Consider the following 20,528-nt stretch of genomic DNA (forward strand, 5'->3'; position numbering starts at 1 on the left):
AGTCTCAAAGGTGGACTTCCTCCCCATTCAGGCACTTCAAACGTTTCTAGTAGATTTCAGTGGATTTCCCATCATGTCAATAAACAGGGCAGGTGAGTGATACTTGTGCACGAACTATTTCTTCTCAGTTAAATATTTTAACATATACTTTACTACAATTTCCACTCAGGAAACCCATTGTAGACCAACTGTATTTTTGTCACCTTAGTCCTACCAGGACTACCAGCCACTGGCAGTTACGTGGGGACCATGGTAAATGAATCCACAGTTTTCATCTGGGGACAATTGCTCCATCTGCACTGGTTGACCCCTTCTTATCGACAGCATCAAACAGAGAGGTTGGTATTTGGAGGTTTTGTTAATCCTCAGGAGTCAGGTCTTGTCCACAGTGTGTGGTACAAACGGGACCTCTGAGAACATCTAATGAATCAGCGGGGCCCCAGGCCTGGTGCAGACGACTAGGCTTCCTCTGACGAAGGGGAGGGCCAAGAAGCTCTTCTCTGTGACACTGTAAAGGTGGTCACATGTCAGTCTACGTTTGTAAAAAACCCATCAGATGTGCAACACAAAGAGTGAACCCTACCGTAAACTGTGGCTTAGTTCAGTAGTAATGTGTGAAGATGGCTCATCAGGTGTAACAAAAGGACCACACCAACACAAGATGTTAGTCACAGGGGAGATGTCGAGGGGAGGGAGTCGAGGGTTTACCGGGGTTCTCTGCACTTTTCCCTCAATTTTCTATAATCCTAAACAACTAATAAAGTGTTTTAAATAAGAACAAAAGCCTCCTCTTAGCCAGTACACAGATCTGCTGCAACAGAATTAAAAACAAAGAGCAGGGGTTAGGGGTGGGGAGAGAGAGAAAGAGAGAAAGAAGGAAAAAGAAGATAAAAAAAGAGGCATTAAATGACAAAGGGCTCAATTAGGAAGAACACATAACTTAAGAAATGGAAGAAGTTCAAATATAACTTGAGGGAAAGAAGAAATTTTCCAAGTGCTTCACACTATAGGATTTTGAAAATGCAAGTTAATAAATGATCATGGGATGTGGCTGCGATCTAGCCAAGAGAAACGTAAAGTAATGCCGTATCCGCTGCAGCAGGACCGAGGTTAACTGAATGTACCAGTATCGCGTCACAGAGTAAACCGGCAGTAACACGAGCACCCGCAGAATGCCGGTGTCCCGGTCAGGGATTAACACCTAGGGGACAGCGATCCCAGAAGCTGGGCGGTGCACTCAGGAGGGGCTGTCTGTGAAACCAACCCCCCTCCTACCACCACCTCCAGAAGCGGGGGTGGGTGTGGGTTCTCCACTGCCCTAACCCTGACTGTCAGAAAGGTGAGCATGTTTGTCCGGGGCTCGGGGCCACTGCAAGCACTTGGGACACAGTAGAAAAAGGCACCAGCTTCAGTTAGAATATGTTGAAGAATAAAAAGACGCCCGTCTGGCTGGACCAGTCACAGAAGGCACCACCTCTGGGCAGTCACCGTACGGTGTCCTTCCCTCCCCACCCTGTCTGGGGCCATGGCTCGGCAGAGAGCAGGCTGGATGTCACCATCCCCCCCGCCCCAATGCCTGGTGCAGGGCACAGCCTGCACCCCCATTCCTGCTTCTTCACCCGGAAGGACTCACACACTGGAGTGCAAACCCAGTTCCCAAGCCCTGGGTGCCAATCCCCCTTTGATGCAAAAATGCACTGATGCCCTAGGAGTTTTTGTCCAGGAGACCCCAGTCCACCTAAGGAGGCAAAACCACTCCTTCCTGTTCAATATGGAAATGTACAATACACGCACATGTTCTGAGTCACTTCAGTCGTGTCCTCCTCTTTGTGACCCGATGGACTATAGTCCACCAGGCTGCTCTGTCCACAGGATTCTCCAGGCAAGACTACTAGAATGGGCTACCTTGTCCTCTTCCAAGGGATGTTCTGGACCCAGGGATCGAATGTGCATCTTTTATGTCTCCTTCATTGGCAGGTGGGTTCTTTACCACTAGTGACACATGGAAAGCACTAGTACATGGGCTTCTAAAACTATTAATAAATATAAAGATAGACTAATCAGATTAAATTTATTAGATTAATTACTTGTGTTAATTTACATGTATAAACAGAACAATAATATTTGTGGGTTACACCTGAAGTCTTAAAATAAGATGTTAATATTTGCCATTTTAATCAGTTGGATAGTCATTTGAAGCCAAATAGCTCATAGATCATCTTTTCTGCACATAAAATCACTGCTCTAACATTGGAAGGCAACCCATAAAACAATAGGCAAAATAAGCTTAGAAAAAAACATATAGAGGATTATGGAATTGTACAGTGGCAAAAATAAATTGAGCATGGAAATAATACCACCACATGATCAACCAGTAGATTAGAAACAGCAAGAAACATAATAGTTAAGGTCAGAAATCAATGACCAATGTAAAAGAGTGCTTTCATATGATCGCAGTCAAGAGAAAAAAGACAAGTCGCTTACAACAGAGACAATGTAACACGTAAAAGTGGATGTCCTTAAGAAAGAAAGTCAGCCAAAGAAAAACTATCAGTGCTCAAAAATATTAATCATGAAAAGAATTTTCCTTAAATTCAGGGAGAAGGGAAACTCCGGATCACAGAGCACATTTTCCAGAAAATTGATACCTAAATTATGATCCTGGTTGTTATTTAATTCTCCAGGAGAAAATCAGGAATTCTTCAGTTGTCTAAGTTAAGAATCTTCTAGGGAGTATCTGGCCAGAATCAGGCTTGTCCACAGCAACATTCGAAGCCCAGAAACAGTGGAGCAAAGTTGTAAAGGAAAGAGAACATGACCCAAGGATGTTATACCCAACCAAGATGCGTTCAAGTACAAACATCCCCAGCTTGAAATGACTTGAGAAATACAGCACCCTGGAGTCCTTCCTAAAGAACTACTTGCTGGTGTGACCAAGGAATAAATGGAGAGACTGAAGTGTAACGTTCAGTGCCAGAAGATATTGAAGCAGCCTTCAGGGCTCCAAGCAGAATCATGAGTCTCTCTTTTCAGCATTTGAGAATGATATCCAGCCAACCAAGCGATAAATCAAAAGAAACAGGGCATAGAATAGCCTCAGTGAAAGAATGGGGAGAAAGAAATCGTTTCAAAAGAGAGCTATGCTACAACGTGAAATAGAAATGTTCTAGAACTCTGGCTCACATCACAGGCTCAACTCACGGGTCTCGGTCCCTGAGGAGTATAGTGATAAGGTTGGAATATGAGGCATGTCTGAGATGGGATAGCTTGGGTGGGGTCGCCTCGTAATCTGAGAGACCAAGAAGGTTTCTGTCTCCACTGGGAGTGGGCACAGCACAGCCTTGAAGGGGGAGGGTGTGTGGAGAGGCAAAGTAGGTAACGAAGCCCCAAAGACCCACCCGCCCATCCTCGCCCTGCCCCTGGTCTCCAGTAGTCTTGCCCGGGGGACCTGCAGGACACACCTCTTCGGACAAGCCAGGCAGGAACCCCTGGAGGGATCTATCCAGGGAGCGAGCGGCTGGTCTCCTCTGGATGAGGGAAGGGACTATCTCTGTGCTGGTCACCCCACACACCACTGTTTCAAATACCTTCACCTGTTCCTGAATTTTAAAGCAGTTACCCCTAGAGACTCTGATGCTGGGAAAGACAGAGGGCAGGAGGAGAGGGGGACGACAGAGGATGAGATGGTTGGCTGGCATCACTGACTCAATGCACATGAGTTTGAGCAAACTCTGGAAGATAGTGTGAAAGACAGGGAAGCCTCGTGTGCTGCAGTCCAGGGGGTTTGTAAATAGTCGGAAGCGACTGAGTGACTGAACAACAACAGCAACCCCTAGAGAAAAGCCAAAAGCCTGATTGGTCCGTTTGCAAAGCAGTCATTCACAAGTGGCACTGAACTCCTGTCCGGCTGACTGATTCACACTGTCCAGTCAGCAGGAATGTCCAGGAGGAGATGCTCAGGCCACCAGGAAACACCCCTGGGTCAGCTTGGTTCACAGAGACCATGTTTGGAGGGGCTGATACTCAGTGGGCCAAAAATGAGAAAGGATTCATTTCAAGCAACGGATATTCATTTAAAAATTATGATTAGTCCCTGTAGGGTACACCTGAAAACAGGCAGAGGCCAGGAATGTACCCAGCCTCACTGATGTGGAGCCCAGAGCAAAGACCAGAGAAAACAGGCATGCTAGGGCCAGGGCAGGGAAGAGCCATGAATGAAATAGAGCAGACGGCATTTGCCCTCTGACTCAGGCAAGATGCCTCCCTGAAGGAAACCGGGGACCAAAGAGATGCTTGGAACACAGCTGTTGCAAACAGCTTCTCACCAAGGCTGGTCCCCACGGCCCTGCAGAGACCACAGCACACATGCTGCTTCTCGCCAGCCAGGAAGAGGTTAAGAACACCCGTGTTATTGGTGAGTAAGGAGTTAGAAGAGTTGGGTAGGAATGTAGACTCACAGCCTTTTTGCTGGCTGACCCTCAGGCCTCAGCCGGTCATGTCAGCTGTCACTGTCTCAGCTTCCTCATCTGTGAGAGGTTGGTCCACTTGTTCAACCCCTCTTGCACACCAGGCATCACCCTGAGCCCTCAACCCTGCGTACTTTAGGGCCAGCAAGCCCAGCGGATTCCACCTCTTAGCATACGAGCATCTGTTCCATTCACGTGTCACATGTCACACAGCAACCACTTTGCCTTTCTCCCTGAATTCAGCAAGTTCCTCAGGCAGCTTCCCCTTCTTCTAATCTATCATCCACATACCTTCCAGAGTGATTGTCCCAACACACAACCTTACTGTGCTTCTCTGCTGAAGCCCCTTTGATGGCTGCTGGTGGCTTCCTAGTCAGAGTCACAGCCTCTTGACCAGATGTGAGTGATGCCCACCTGCCTGGTCACATCCCCAGTGTTTCCCAGGTGAACAACCTTCCAGGTTCCCACAGGACGGTCCTGTTTCAGTCATGCATCCTGGGAAACTTCCGGTCCTTGGCAAACCAGGACAATGGGATGGGTCTCACTACCTAGACTCTTCTCTGCAGCCCTCTGCTCCCCCAAGGCTCCCTGTGGGCCATCACTCCTCATATTCTGTGGGTTGAGAATGGTCTTCTTATCTCCTTCTATAAAATCCAGCCTACATCTCATCCTCCAGGATGGTGGGTGGGCACCATCTCAAAGGGTCGCCGCCAACCAGAAGCTCCAGAGCCCTTTGTGACCTTGTCAGAAATGCACATCTATGGGCCCCATCTTAGACATACTGACCCAGAATCTCTGGGGTGGCCCCAAGTGCTCTGGGCTTTGGCAAACCCTCCAGGGATGCTGTTGTACCTGGAGGGTGAGAATCAGTTCCCCAGAAATCTTTCCTAAGCAGGGACCACTCTCCAGCTGGCTCATCAGCCCCCAGCCATGTCCACATCACCATGAGCCTGGTGGTGTTTTTCCTGTTGACACTCGAATGCAGTTATTGGCTGACAATCCACCACCTGTCCAGCAAGTTCTCTGAAGACAGCATTGGCATTTTCTGCTGCTCTCCAGGTAACACCGGTCTATCTTTGCAAATTCTTGGCAGTTTTATTAACTCTTTTATTAACAGAACAGACTTATTAAGTTCTATTTTGCTCCCCAGGTCAAACCATGTTACAGAGAAATGTGTGATCCCAGGGGAAAGGATGTGGGGAAATGACAAAGGAGCAGGTGTCCACATGTTGCCCGGAAGCATCTGTAAGAGTGAGTTTTGCCCTAATTCTCACTAAAAGCCACAGTTCTTGGTTTCCCTCATTTTGTCATAATGATAGACATTCTTTTCCTGATCAAAGGATCATCACTACTTTTCATAATATGTTACCCTTGAGCTCTAAGGCTATGCACTAAAGTTTTAGACATTAAAAAAAAAAAAACCCTCTGGGGAACCAAAATTTGATTTTGAATATTTTACAGCCTCTGAGCCGGCACTGTCTTTGTACACTTTTGGTCTCAATTAAAACCCCCACCACATGCCTGCTATTAATAATGACAGCAATTTACTTCTGTTGAAATTGAAAGCCTTCAGGTCCCTTTGAAAAACCTAAATGCATTTCACATGGTTTACAGACATGTTTCAAAGCTTTCTTCTCTTTTATAGCTTTTTTCCTTTGTGTTTTTTGAAGTAGACTTAATCTTCAAAGTCTATGATTGCCATCGGGTGCCTGAAGACAGAGATCTGAGCACACACAGCTGCACACGCGTGTGAGTGAATTTACATGGATACCAGTATGTATATGCTGTGGTCAAATCGTTCTGCCTTCCAGGACAACTTGTTATTGTTCATGTAAATGTGATTTAACTGATTTTTTTCCCTAGCATTTTTCCTTGACATTTTAAAAGCCAGTGAAACTATGGAAAAAAGAAAAAAGAAAAGAAAAAAAAACTTTCAATGAAGAAACATAATTGTTTTCAGCAAGCCACATGTGACATTTCAGATGTCTGTTTTATACGACATTGTCTTGAAAGAGTAAGCATTTGGGAAGATTTCTTGAAGTAAATCATTAGAAGGAAACCTAAAACAAATCATTAAGGTTCATCAAATACACGAGAAGAAGAGATGGGCTTTGGACCACATCAAATGCCCGAGTTTTCATAGTCCAGTTTCATATCCTGAACACTGAAAAAACAGATTCTGATACAAAAAGATTACACCCCTGCCCAAAAGAAGTGCACATGTTGGCGAGTAGCTGGTGTGGGTGAGGGGAGATGTCTGGAAGCAATTGGGGTGAGACGTCCCCAACACTCAGTAGGAAGCAGACCCCGTACCAGGGCCCTTGGTTTCTGAAGGACTCGGAAAACTTAGGGTCAAAATTAACTTCTGTTGAGTTCAGTTCAGTCGCTCAGTCATGTCTGACTCTTTGTGACCCTATGAATTGCAGCACACCAGGCCTCCCTGTCCATCACCAACTCCCGGAGTTCACTCAAACTAACGTCCATCAAGTCGGTGATGCTATCCAGCCATCTCATCCTCTGTCATCCCCTTCTCCTCCTGCCCCCAATCCCTCCCAGCATCAGAGTCTTTTCCAATCAGTCAACTCTTCGCATGAGGTGGCCAAAGTACTGGAGTTTCAGCTTTAGCATCATTCCTTCCAAAGAAATCCCAGGGCTGATCTCCTTCAGAATGGACTGGTTGGATCTCCTTGCAGTCCAAGGGACTCTCAAGAGTCTTCTCCAACATCACAGTTCAAAAGCATCAATTCTTCAGTGCTCAGCTTTCTTCACAGTCCAACTCTCACATCCATACATGACCACTGGAAAAACCATAGCCTTGACTAGACAGACCTTTGTTGGCAAAGTAATGTCTCTGCTTTTGAATATGCTATCTAGGTTGGTCATAACTTTCCCTCCAAGGAGTAAGCGTCTTTTAATTTCATGGCTGCAATCACCATCTGTAGTGATTTTGGAGCCCAAAAAAATAAAGTCTGACACTGTTTCCACTGTTTCCCCATCTATTTCCCATGAAGTGATGGGACCGGATGCCATGATCTTCGTTTTCTGAATGTTGAGCTTGAAGCCAACTTTTTCACTCTCCTCCTTCACTTTCATCAAGAGGCTTTTGAGTTCCTCTTCACTTTCTGCCATAAGGGTGGTGTCATCTACATATGTGAGGTTATTGATATTTCTCCTGGCAATCTTGATTCCAGCTTGTGCTTCTTGCAACCCAGCGTTTCTCATGATGTACTCTGCATAGAAGTTAAATAAGCAGGGTGACAATATACAGCCTTGACGTACTCCTTTTCCTATTTGGAACCAGTCTGTTGTTCCATGGCCAGTTCTAACTGTTGCTTCCTGACCTGCATATAGGTTTCTCAGGAGGCAGGTCAGGTGGTCTGGTAGTCCCATCTCTTGAAGAATTTTCCACAGTTTATTGTGATCCACACAGTCAAAGGCTTTGGCATAGTAAATAAAGCAGAAATAGATGTTTTTCTGGAACTCTCTTGCTTTTTTGATGATCCAGCCAATGTTGATAATTTGATCTCTGGTTCTTCTGCCTTTTCTAAAGCCAGCTTGAACATCAGGAAGTTCACGGTTCATGTATTGCTGAAGCCTGGCTTGGAGAATTTTAAACATTACTTTACCAGCATGTGAGATGAGTGCAGTTGTGCAGTAGTTTGAGCATTCTTTGGCATTGCCTTTCTTTGGAATTGGAATGAACACTGATCTTTTCCAGTCCTGTGGCCACTGCTGAGTTTTCCAAATTTGCTGGCATATTGAGTGCAGCACTTTCACAGCATCATCTTTCAGGATTTGAAATAGCTCAACTGGAATTCCATCACCTCCACTAGCTTTGTTTGTAGTGATGCTTTCTAAGGCCCACTTGACTTCACATTCCAGGATGTCTGGCTCTAGGTCAGTGATCACACCATCGTGATTATCTGGGTCGTGAAGATCTTTTTTGTACAGTTCTTCTGTGTATTCTTGCCATCTCTTCTTAATATCTTCTGCTTCTGTTAGGTCCATACCATTTCTGTCCTTTATCGAGCCCATCTTTGCACGAAATGTTCCCTTGGTATCTCTAATTTTCTTGAACAACATTCTGTTGTTTTCCTCTATTTCTTTGCATTGATCGCTGAGGAAGGCTTTCTTATCTCTTCTTGCTATTCTTTGGAACTCTGCATTCAGATGCTTATATCTTTCCTTTTCTTCTTTGCTTTATGAACATATCAATAAGAATCCTTTAAAAAAAGCTCCAATATTCTTTAGTAAACCATTTTGAAAATGTATCCAATTAGAAGTTGAAAATGAGTCATTTAAGAGAAACAGAAATTAAATGAAACAGGCTAGAATTCCTTTTACTATATTTAATTGGTCAACAGTTTTTGCTTTATAATTTTTAATTGACCGCTAGCAGCTCTATTTGATTGTTGCTTTTTCAGGTAATGTTTTTTTAAAAATGTAATAGTCAATATGTTTATGAAGAGTTCAATAGGTGAAATTATACACACTTTCTTAGGTTAATACTCTAACCTTTGTCCTTAACATTTTATTTTGAGACCAAATGAACAGAGTTCAGTAATCCCCTTGAGGTTTTAAATTTAGCTGTATATGGTTTGAAGAAAGCAGCTTCTGACCAATGGAGACAGGATCATCTTCCATTTTCCTTGCCTGAAGGAAAGGTTCCAATTTCCTCCAACTTTATGAAAAATCTAAAGCTGATGGCTCAACATTTTTGATTACATACCCCTGAGTTTTTAAAAAATCACTCTACTATATCCTTAAAAAAATACACAAAGACTATGATTTCTAAAAGGGTAAAAAGAGGATAAACTGAATAGACTCTTGAACACTATTAATGGCATTAAACGATATCTTTTTGCATCATGCTGGACTATGCTTCTTTGAACATCTAACATAAGAATAAAGTAAGCAAAATGCCACTGTTTTCTTTCCATCCCCCACAGGCATGGGGTGGACATGTGCCCTCTGAATGGCTTTCCCAAGCATGTTTGTGTCCATCTTCCTATCTCCAATCTCAGGTTTGGGAAGAGGCATCACCATGAGTTGGGATTGTAAAACCCACTGGTACCAATTATACCTGAGACAGACTTTCCTTTCTGTGTCTTGGGCCTGGGGACAGGAGGGTGCCTGGCCTTCCTAGACCACCCTGGGCTTCAGCAGGAGTACCGGGGGCACAAGGGGCTTCTTCAACCCTCCACAGCAGCCAAGGTGGAGGCCCCAGGATGCTGGAGCCACGGGGCTGGGACCACATGCTCTGGGCTGACCTCCCAGTGACCAAACATCCAGCCCCTCTCAGAAGGAAGCCCCCAGGGCTGAGGGTTTCCAGCCAGTTCTCCCGGGGCCTCTTCCCCCCACACCTGGGGGTGTTTTCCCTGTTCAGACTTATGTGAGTTTCTATTCCCAATGCATGTTCCTTCATCTAACCCTCAGCAAGGTGGAGGCCACCCCAGGTAGATTGGCCAGAATATTCAGAGCCCAGCCACCTGCAGTCCTCAAATAGTCCTGCTCCCCGGGCCCCACCAGGAGACACTCAGTTTGTTCCTGTGTGTCTGATCCACAGCTCCCAGCCAGTTCAGCCCACATTGGGGCCACCTGATGAAGTACATCCTTTGTCACTTGCTTGAGGCTGGGCAATGCCACCATGGAGTTGGGACACAGAGGATCAGGACACCGGAAGCTTACTCAATGCAGACACGAACTCCTACCCTGCCTCCCTGCCCTGGGCTTGTTCAGCACATGGTTTGGTTTGGTTTCACAGAACCGTGTTGTCTAAGCTACTGACACCATCCACCCTTCATGAATTTCATAGGACAAGCTGGTTCTCCCTGATATGGTTTCAATATTTTCCTTCTTTGTATGAATGCGTCAAAATGCTCCCAGGAGATTGTTAACTGGCTGGCAGTGTTCACTTGGCCCAGTTCTGGTTTGTTTTTTCTCCAGTTTATTCATTTACCATGGGTATCCTGGGAATGTGGGAAGCAGGCACCCCCCACACCCCTGCAAACACACACACACAGACCCACACACACAGAGCGTGGTTGTTTACCATCTGCCTGAAAGATGGCTCCATTGTGTAGTAAGAACAATGTTATTTAATACAGCTATTTTTCTTTGTGTGTGTAATTTTAGGCTGGTTTTTAGCCATTTGGTATATTTCATGAGCTGTAAGTAAAACTACACCCCTCAAAAAGCAAATGAGCTAAAGCTAAACTATTTCATTTTTCCTTTGTAACAACTTTCGTCTCCACTTGAAATGAAATTAACTGAATAAGTTGAAGACCATGCATCTAAATATTATGAGAAGTTGTTCTTTGTGCTCAGTTGCTTCAGTCATGTCCAACTCTATGACCCCCACGGACTGTAGCCTGCCAGTCTCCTCTGTCCATGGGGATCCTCCAGGCAAGAATACTGGAGTGGGTTGCCATTTCCTTCTCTAGATCTTCCCAACCCAAGGATAGAACCCAGGTTTCCTTCATTGGCAGATAGATTCTTTACCATCTGAGCCAAAACAGTAAACTTCTCAGCAATGAAAGAAGGGATCTTAAGGCATCAATTAGGCTCTGCCCTACTGGTTTGTGTATTTGAGCCAGGTACACTGCTTTTCATAATGAGCTCTAAATAAGTCTGTGATAGCTGACATTTATGTTCAAGTCCCAGGTGTAGAAATAGACTCCTCTGTTTTCCGTAGGTAGCACAGAACTGGAACAATTTTCTTGAGTTTTGGGACAGCCATACCCTCATGCAGTGTAGTTGACTTGGCAGGTCCATCATGACACAAAGTACCATTGCTGGGTGACATCAGCATTTTCCCATGTCATGAAGCATCCCTGGACAACACAAAGGCCGTGTGTCGGTGTGTTCAATAACCGAATCATAGTCCAGTTCTTGGAATGCATCAACTGCCCACCTGTCATGGGAGGACTTGTGGGTGAAGCCACTGACCAACAGAGAAGAGGGACCAGGAGTCCCAGGTCCCTGGCTTGCTGATGATGGAGAAATTGCCACCAGAAAGTGGAAGATGTGGTGATCTGGGGCAAAGTGTGGAATGAAAAGCAGACAGAGCTTTTGGTGACTGCCCTGTCTATCAAGTCTCTTCCCCAGGGGTGGGAACAGGCCAGGGGGAGCCATGGGTGGGCGGTGGCGGGCCCAAAATGTAGAGAGGAGAGGAGAAGCCATCGGCCCACAGACCTAGAGATCTGAGCCACATCTTCCTTGATCTTCCTTTGCTTTCACGTGGGAACGGGGAGGGTTTTGCAACCTGATTTACAGTTCGGATAATTCAGGTGCTGAATTTATGTTACGTAAGGTGGAAAACAGAACAGAACTAGATAACACTGACGAGTCAGAACAGAACCTGAATGCAATGCTCCCAGGGGTGTTACCAAATTCTCCATCCCCAGCTAAACATCATAAATAAAACCACTAGAGCCATCACATAAATCAAAGAGAAATCTGGCTTTGCAGAGTTCAAAATAAACACAGTGAAGCCAAGTCCTGCTGCCCCCTCGCCCCTACCCCCACAGGGAGCTGGAGCCCCGCCACACAGGCACAGAGGTTCCCAGGTGCCCAGGCTTGGGTGGCTGCTCCAGACGGTGCTGGGGGAGCTATGCTTCCACCTTGGCCCGGAAATCCTGCGTCTCTCACTCACCTCTGGGCTCCTGCATAGTAGAACATCTCGTATCCATGCATCGACTGGGGGTCCATAAAGAGTTACTAACTTGGGCACTGGGCTAAAGCTGATGAGAAAACTAGACAAAATCTGAGAAAACAAACTAGAGATGCATATAGCTTTCTGAGGTGTATATGGTTAACTTATTTTCAGCTGAATTCTTGTGCTTTTTGAATGATTGTGTGTGTTTAGAGAAGGCTCCCCGCTGCTGTCTTTGTAAGGAGAGAGGCAGCAAAGGCATCGAAATCTGTATACGAAAATAAAGAGATGCTAGGTTAGGGCATGATGTGATCTGACATGAATGAAATACACAACGTCTGTGTGCAGACAGGCACCACCTCAGAGTGCCACGTGTCAGCCAGAGATATTAGCACAGACACGATAAACCTCTCCAATGTCAGGTTTACGTGTCCAGGTCAGGGCCGCCCTGGCTGTCCTCCGGCCTGCACAAAACCACATGAGATCAAGAGGGACCATGCATCTGAAAGCCTTTTGAGGATTATAGCATGTTACACAGGTGTGGAGATTAAGCATGACCGTGGACTTGGAACTGCTGAACTTGGTGGCCCAGAGCACTGTTTAGTTTTGGCTCAGGCTGCCCTGGAGACCTAAACTTCAGGCTGCTGGGAGGTGGTGTGTACGGCCAAGCCTGCATGTCTCGTCACTCTGACACATACACCCGAAGCCAGGACAACAAAGACGTGCACTCTACAGTTGGAAATTCACAGCCACAGGGCAGCACTGCAGTGGCTATCTGGTCAAACCACCTGTTTCACTGATTACAATGATCTGTTCTAAAAACTAGGCTGTTTGGATATTTTATACATAAAACGAACAAAGCTAGCGGAGGTGATGGAATTCCAGTTGAGCTGTTTCAAATCCTAAAAGGTGATGCTGTGAAAGTGATGCATTCAATATGCCAGCCAATCTGGAAAACTCAGCAGTGGCCACAGGACTGGAAAAGGTCAGTTTTCCTTCCAATCCCAAAGAAAGGCAATGCCAAAGAATGCGCTCGTTCACATGCTACTGCACAATTGCACTCATCTTGTGCTAGAAGAGTAATGCTCAAAATTCTCCAAACCAGGCTTCAAAAGTACGTGAACTGTGAACTTCCAGATGTTCAAGCTGGATTTAGAAAAGGCAGAGGAACCAGAGATCAAATTGCCAACATTCGCTGGATCACTGAAAAAGCAACAGAGTTCCAGAAAAACATCTACTTTTGCTTTATTGACTATGGCAAAACCTTTGACTGTGTGGACCACAACAAACTGTGGGTAATTCTTAAAGAGATGGGAATACCAGACCACCTGACCTGCCTCCTGAGAAATCTGTATGCAGGTCAAGAAGCAACAGTTAGAACTGGACATGGAGCAACAGACTGGTTCCAAATCGGGAAAGGAGTACGTCAAGGCTGTATATTGTCACCCTGCTTATTTAACTTATATGCAGAGTACATCATGCGAAATGCCAGGCTGGATGAAGCATGAGCTGGAATCAAGATTGCCGGGAGAAATATCAATAACCTTAGATACGCAGATGACACCACCCTTATGGCAGAAAGCAAAGAAGAATTAAAGAGTCTCTTGATAAAAATGAAAGAAGAGAGTGAAAAAGTTGGCTTAAAACTCAACATTCAGAAAACTAAGATCATGGTGTCTGGTCCCATCACTTCACGGCAAACAAATGGGGAAACAATGGAAACAGTGACAGAGTTTATTTTCTTGGGGGCTTGAAAATCACTGCGGATGGTGACTACAGCCATGAAATTAAAAGACGCTTGCTGCTTGGAAGAAAAGCTATGACCAACCTAGACAGGATATTAAAAAGTGGAGACATTACTTTAGCAACAAAGGTCCATCTAGTCAAGGCTATGGTTTTCCCAGTAGTCATGTATGGATATGAGAGTTGGACTATAAAGAAAGCTGAGCACCGAAGAATTGATGCTTTTGAACTGTGGTGTTGGAGAAGACTCTTCAGAGTCCCTTGGACTACAAGGAGATCCAACCTGTAAATCCTATAGGAAATCAGTCCTGAATATTTATTGGAAGGACTGATGCTGAAGCTGAAACTCCAACACTTTGGCCACCTGATGGGAAGAATTGACTCATTGGAAAAGACCCCGATGCTGGGAAAGGTTGAAGGAAGCAAGAAAAGGGGATGACAGAGGATGAGTTGATTGGATGGCATCACTGACAGGATGGACATGAGTTTGAGTAGGCTTTGGAAGTTGGTGATGGACAGGGAAGCCTGGCATGCTGAAGTCCGTGGGGTCACAAAGAGTTGGACATGACTGAGCGACTGAACTGACACATAAAACAGTGAACTACAGACCCAAGTACCCAGATATCAACTGCAATAAATGTCCAGATAACCTGTCTAGCAGCCCCTTTGAGTTTGAATATCTCAGAACAACATGGAAATCAATTTTCTACTTCTGAGAGATAAACGGCATTTATTTATGTATTTTTTTAGAGTAAGGCCTTGGAGCGCTGTTGACCCAGATGATAAAGAATCTGCCTGCAATACAGGAGACCTGGGTTCCATTCCTGGGTGGGGAAGATCCCCTGGAGAAGGGAATGGCTACCCACGCCAGTACTCTTGCCTGGAGATTCCCACGGACAGAGGAGCCTGGAGGACTACAGTCCGTGGTTCTCAAAGAGTTGGACATAACTGAGCAAGTAACACTTTAGAGCTGAAAACAGCACCTTCCTGGGAGTTAGAAAACCTACTGCTTCTATCCTCCAAAAGTTGTGTGATTTCTAGGCAAACTATTGAATCTCTCTGGCCTTCGTTTTCCCCTCTGTAAAAAGAGATTAGTAATAGCTGAAGTATTTAAATCAAAGATAAACAATATTGAATGTGATATTATGATGATGTAACCAGATGGGAGAAGGCCATCCAGATGTCCAGTTGAAGTGAAACATAATTTGGTTTCATAGAATCAAAATGTACCCAGTGAAATAAAGAAACGAAGTTATTGCACAAGTTTAGTATATCCTTAATTAAAATAGCAGTCATCTTATAGTTTATTCTTTTAACACAGTGTTTCTCAAACTTTTCTTCATTGTTGCCCCCTGAGAATTGCTTTGGAGAAGGCAATGACAACCCACTCCAGTACTCTTGCCTGGTGGGCTGCAGACCATGGGGTCGCTAAGAGTCGGACATGACTGAGCAACTTCACTTTCACTTTTCACTTTCATGCATTGGAGAAGGAAATGGAAACCCACTCCAGTGTTCTTGCCTGGAGAATCCCAGGGACGGGGGAGCCTGGTGGGCTGCCATCTATGGAGTCACACAGAGTTGGACACGACTGAAGCGACTTAGCAGCAGCAGCAGGGAACTGCTTTAGATATTTCTTCTTAATTTGTCCCCCATTAAGATGTGGGTAACGTGGGTACACATTTCACCCTTTGGAGGGCCACAGATTATTGCAGGGGCTGCGTTTTTTTCACACCCTCCCCCACCAAAAGCAATCTGGGATGGGGGGGGTGCGGTGCAGTTGCGCCAGGTGGTCCAGCGGCAGGGCTCAGTGTCAGCGGGTTATTTTTAGGGCATGCTTACAGAGTGCTGGACCACGTGCAGGCCCATAACCTTATTCCTCCCATCTCACAGCTGTGTTAAACAGCTTGCCTGAGGCCCCAGCGACGAGGGATCTGAGCCTGGAGACTCTGGCCCCCTAAGCAGAGCGCCATCCTGCCTCTCATTTGTCGAGCGTGTCTGAGTGTTGCTACGAGAGCACGAACAACCTAGGGCATGCTGAGGTTGAATGCCAGAGCTTCTGTGTTCTCCTCCTGCTTCTGTCGCCGTGTCCTGCCGTGGCCAAGGGTCGTGTCGGCCTCATAAAGACTCTTTCTTGATGCTCTGATCTTATCCAGCCTCATCAACCAGCACAACAAACGCCCATTATGGAAAGTCTTTCGAAGGAGCCAGGGGAGGAGATGTAACATAATACCCAATTTTCTTCCTTTCCTGAAAGAGCCAGATGATCGAGTGGAGCAGATAAAGCAATTCGCAGCCAGCCAGCCCTACAGGAAAGCATGTTATAAGAGGATGTGAAAGTACAGACAGAAATGCTACTAAAGTCCTGTATTGCCTCCTGCCCCCGGAGGATCTCTATTTTCTTTCAGTGGGTAGGGCTTCAGTTTGTCAGCAGCTCCCCAAACAAATTTGTGACACAGGGTGAAGAGACTGTTAGACTGAATCAGCCTTATCCACGTCTGCCCCTGTTTTCAGATGCACGCATGCCAAGTCGCTTCAGTCAGTTTGGACTCTTTGCGGCTCTATGGACTCTAGCCCACCAGGCTCCTCTGTTCGTGGGATTCTCCAGGCGAGAACACTGGAGCTGGTTGCCATTTCCTCCTCCAGGGGATCTTCCTGACTTAGGGATCGAACCTGTATCCTCTTATATCTCCTGCATTGGCAGGCGGGTTCTTTACGGGTAGCATCACCACTTGGCAATTGATTAACACATGCTAACGGATGGATGGGTGGGTGGATGAAGGAACGGTTGCTAAGCTCACAAACATTTGAATGTTTTCTCTGATAACTATGAATGTAAAATGGAAAGTAAACTTTAATTTCTTAAGCTCAGAAGACGGCTGTTCAGAGATGCATCTAAACGGCATGTTATTTTCAAAATAGAGTTTACTCTAATTAACATGTCTTAAAGACATAACCCAGAAGGCCATCCCTTTCTAAGGACTCTTCGGAATAATTTTATTAGCTCTGCCTCTGAGGAAGATGTGTAGGATTTTTCAAGTTTATTGTCTTTACCAGTAAAGCTCTGCTGTGGGTGAAATACTGGAAACACTGGCTCAGGTGATCAAAGGGGTAGGGAGGTAACCTGGCTCCGTTTCTGTCCTCTGGGCTCTTACATACCGAGGAATCACTGTGGTGTCATGGGCTTGGCATTGACATCTAATAGCAAATTATGAGAGAAGTCTATTCCTGGAGACCTTGCCCATCCTCTGAGGATGTGGGATGATGCTTTCGACCACATTCACGATCAGACAGGTTCTGAAATTGATGCTTTAATTCCTCTGACTCTTCTTTTTTTAAAAAAAAAAATTTATTTATTTGGCTGCATCAGATCTCAGTTGGGAAACGTGGGATCGTCATTGTAGTTCAGGCTCTCTAGTTGTGATGCACAGGCTTAGCTGCCCTCTGGCCTGTAGGATCTTAGCGCCAATGGAACACTGGGGAAGTCCCCCTATGATCCTTCTTAAAACTGTCATTTTTCTTCAAGAACTGAAAGGCCTGGGATCTCCGAAATTCCAAATGATTTGCAGGACCGCATGCCTTTAGATCAATTTCACAGACATTAGGAAATCAAATTGTGGCCAAAGCTTTAAAGGATTTTGGTCCTTGTGTTTCCCAAGATAACACAAGTGACACTGAGCTGCTCTGTGGTCCCTAAGATATAAGACACCTTCTGAGAAAATCCAGCTAAGGTGACCATCCAAGCTCTGTGCCCAGCACAGTCCATCCCTGAAAACCTGCTCACGATCCAGGATTACTGGGGGAGAGCAAAGGACTGGTTTTCAAAGACTGAGCCATCTACCGAGGCTCCGAGGATCTTCAGTGTTCATGGGAAAAGACTTCTTGGTAAACATGTGAGCGGCCTTGTGAGTGGGTGACTGAACAGTCATGGGTTCCAAGTGCGCCTCTGAAATGGAGCAGCCACTCTGTGTTTCTTCTTCCCCATCAACATGACAAAAGTTATTTATGAGTAGCTCCAAATAGTCTAACATGCTTGCTTATTGATGCTGCTAAGGGCATCTTGTCCAGCTGTGCCTGCCTGGAACTCTCCCAACACCACAGGACCTGCTCAAGACTTGGTCCTTACAGATGCCCCAGGGAAGTTCCTTGTGCTGGTTTCAGGGGGCCAGCTTCTGAGGTACAGCCCATAGTCTGGAAATGCCTCCCTTCCAATTCTGTGACTCTAATCATCTATCCACATGTAATCACTCTAAGACAAACTTAAATCATTTGTTTGTTTATCACTGTTCTCTTCCAGAAGTGAGTACACTAATATCAACTGCAAAAAATAATATAGAAAATGAGCCCTATACTGAGAACACTCTATCTTTCTAGACCAGCACAAGGCGGTGAGGGAATTTCAGGGAGCAGCAACTCTGGCTGGATGTTGAGGGTCAAGCATTTTAAGCGATGACATCACATGTGGAAAATAAACTGGCAAAACAGATTTGAAACTGGTGACATCATTCTGGCTCTGTTTCTACCACACCAGTAAGGCCAGTTGGAAAGACAAAAATGGTATCAATTTGATGGTTATAATGACACCAAATCATGGCTGACCTGTTGGTTTTCTTCTCCTTTTAAATGACAGGATCAAATAATCATTTATGAAAATTATCACCTAATTGTTCTGCTAACATGCGATGAATGACCTTCACATTTCAATGACCAGTTGCTTGTACATAAACACACCATCCTAACACTCTCTCGTGTCATTGCTTGCTTCAAATATTTCCTGATAGACTAAAAGGCATCCAATGACGAAAGGCATAGAGAAGCTAGACACCTCCCAGTGTGTGTTGTTGGTGACAAGGCTAAGTCCTGTTTAAGCAGTCAAATATGCTGTTTATATCATTCCCAACTGGCCAACATTCACGAGGAAATCAAGTTCCTGCTTTAAACCCGACTGACACATGGGCGACATTCAAATCCCACAGGTCATAACTGACTGCCCAAACCTAGGAACAGACACAAGCAAGGGATGGAGAAGAGTTGGTCCAGGGAGAGATGCTGCAACGCAAGCTCAACTCAGCTATGTTCCTGCTCCAGGGTTTTATGACACAACTGTCCCTTCTTTCACACATGAGTGTCTTTCATCCTCCAGATTTGCAAACATAGGCACATAACCCTCACCACATCCTCATGAGGTAGGCAGGTGGTACATGATATGATTCCTCAAACTAAAGATGAAAGGTAATAGTGATGGTGATAAAAATTAAAGTACATCAAACAGTATCAGCACCATCACATCAAAAGACCTGTGGCTTTCTCAGGAAAAAAAAAAAAAGGAAATTGTCACACGTGCCCTCATCTGTTTTACCAAGTTTTACGAAGATGCTGAAGTTCAACTAGTGCTGAGAGTCTATAACACAAAGAGTTGAATTATTGATGCTACTTTGTTCAAAGGGGCAGAAAACTCATGGAAGTCACTCCTTCTAAGTGTTTTATTTATGAAAAACACCAGCAGAGACCAGAATGTCCTCCCGATTCCATGTGGTCCCTGCTTTTCCTCAGTCAGTGTGAGGTGAGATTCAGCCTCCTTTACTGACAAACCTCCTCCTGAGCGCCCGGAAGCCTTGGAGGAGCTCAGAAGAGAGAACTCCAGGCCCACCAGAGTGAGCCCCCAAGTCGGCAAGCAAGGCAGCCACCTTGACCAAAAGCAGCTCCTGGCTGTCCCTGCCTTTGTATCTTCAAAGCCCAGGAAAAACTGAACAAACTCCCAAGACCCACAGACCTTAAACAGAACCAAGCTTTGGGCCGGGAGGCAGGGGAGATAGGGGGAGACCGACAGAGAGTGTGCCCCTGAAAATTTCCGCCTGTCCCCACAAGTCCTCGTCTCCTGGAAGGAGACTGGAAGAGGGGTCTGCATCCCTCCCCGCGCCTGCTCGTGAACCCCCCGGGGGGGAGGCTCTCAGCATCCTCTCCGGGGTGGGAGGAGCCTTTTCTCCCCCCTGCCACCTCTCCTCTCCTCTCCCTCAGTCGCACGAACACCCCAAGCTTGGAACGCGGACCTCTCTTCGAACCCACTGGAGACCCCGGCCTTGCAGCGCCCCACTCTTTGTCCCCACACTTGCACAAGTGGGGAATCCTCCCCGGTGAGAGGAGGGAAGACACCGGTCCAGAGCTGCCCGGAGTGGGGAGGGCAGGGACGGGGAGGAACATGTGTTCCTCCTTTCGGGAGGGGGTCCTGGGCCTAGACCTGTGAAACTCTCGCAGGAGAACCTGTCCTAGAGTGGGAGTCGAGGAGGAGGGAAGTGGGGCGGGCCTGGGGGAGGAGAGGGGATGAGGTTTGAGAGGAGGGGCGCGGCAGGGCCGCGGGATAAGAGGAGGGAGACGATGGGGGGAGAGCCGGAGGGACAGGGGAGAGGAAGGGAGCGAAGGGGCGGCTATGGGGCGGAGCAAGGCCGGCGGACCCCAGCGCCCTTCTATTCCCCCAACGGGTCGGGAGGTTCCCCGGCCCTCCTAGGCCCTACCCTATCGCCCCGCCCCATTGCCCCGCCCCACTCAGCCCCCCACCCCGGCAATCACCCCGCCCCGTCCAGGCCCCGCCCCGTTCTCGCCCCGCCCTCCAGGCCCCGCCCATCCAGCCCCTTCCAATCGCCCCCGCTCCCGCTCCGCCCCGCCCCTGG

Source organism: Bos indicus x Bos taurus, chromosome 24 (genome assembly GCF_003369695.1).
Source record: "Bos indicus x Bos taurus breed Angus x Brahman F1 hybrid chromosome 24, Bos_hybrid_MaternalHap_v2.0, whole genome shotgun sequence".
Lineage (NCBI taxonomy): Eukaryota > Metazoa > Chordata > Mammalia > Artiodactyla > Bovidae > Bos > Bos indicus x Bos taurus.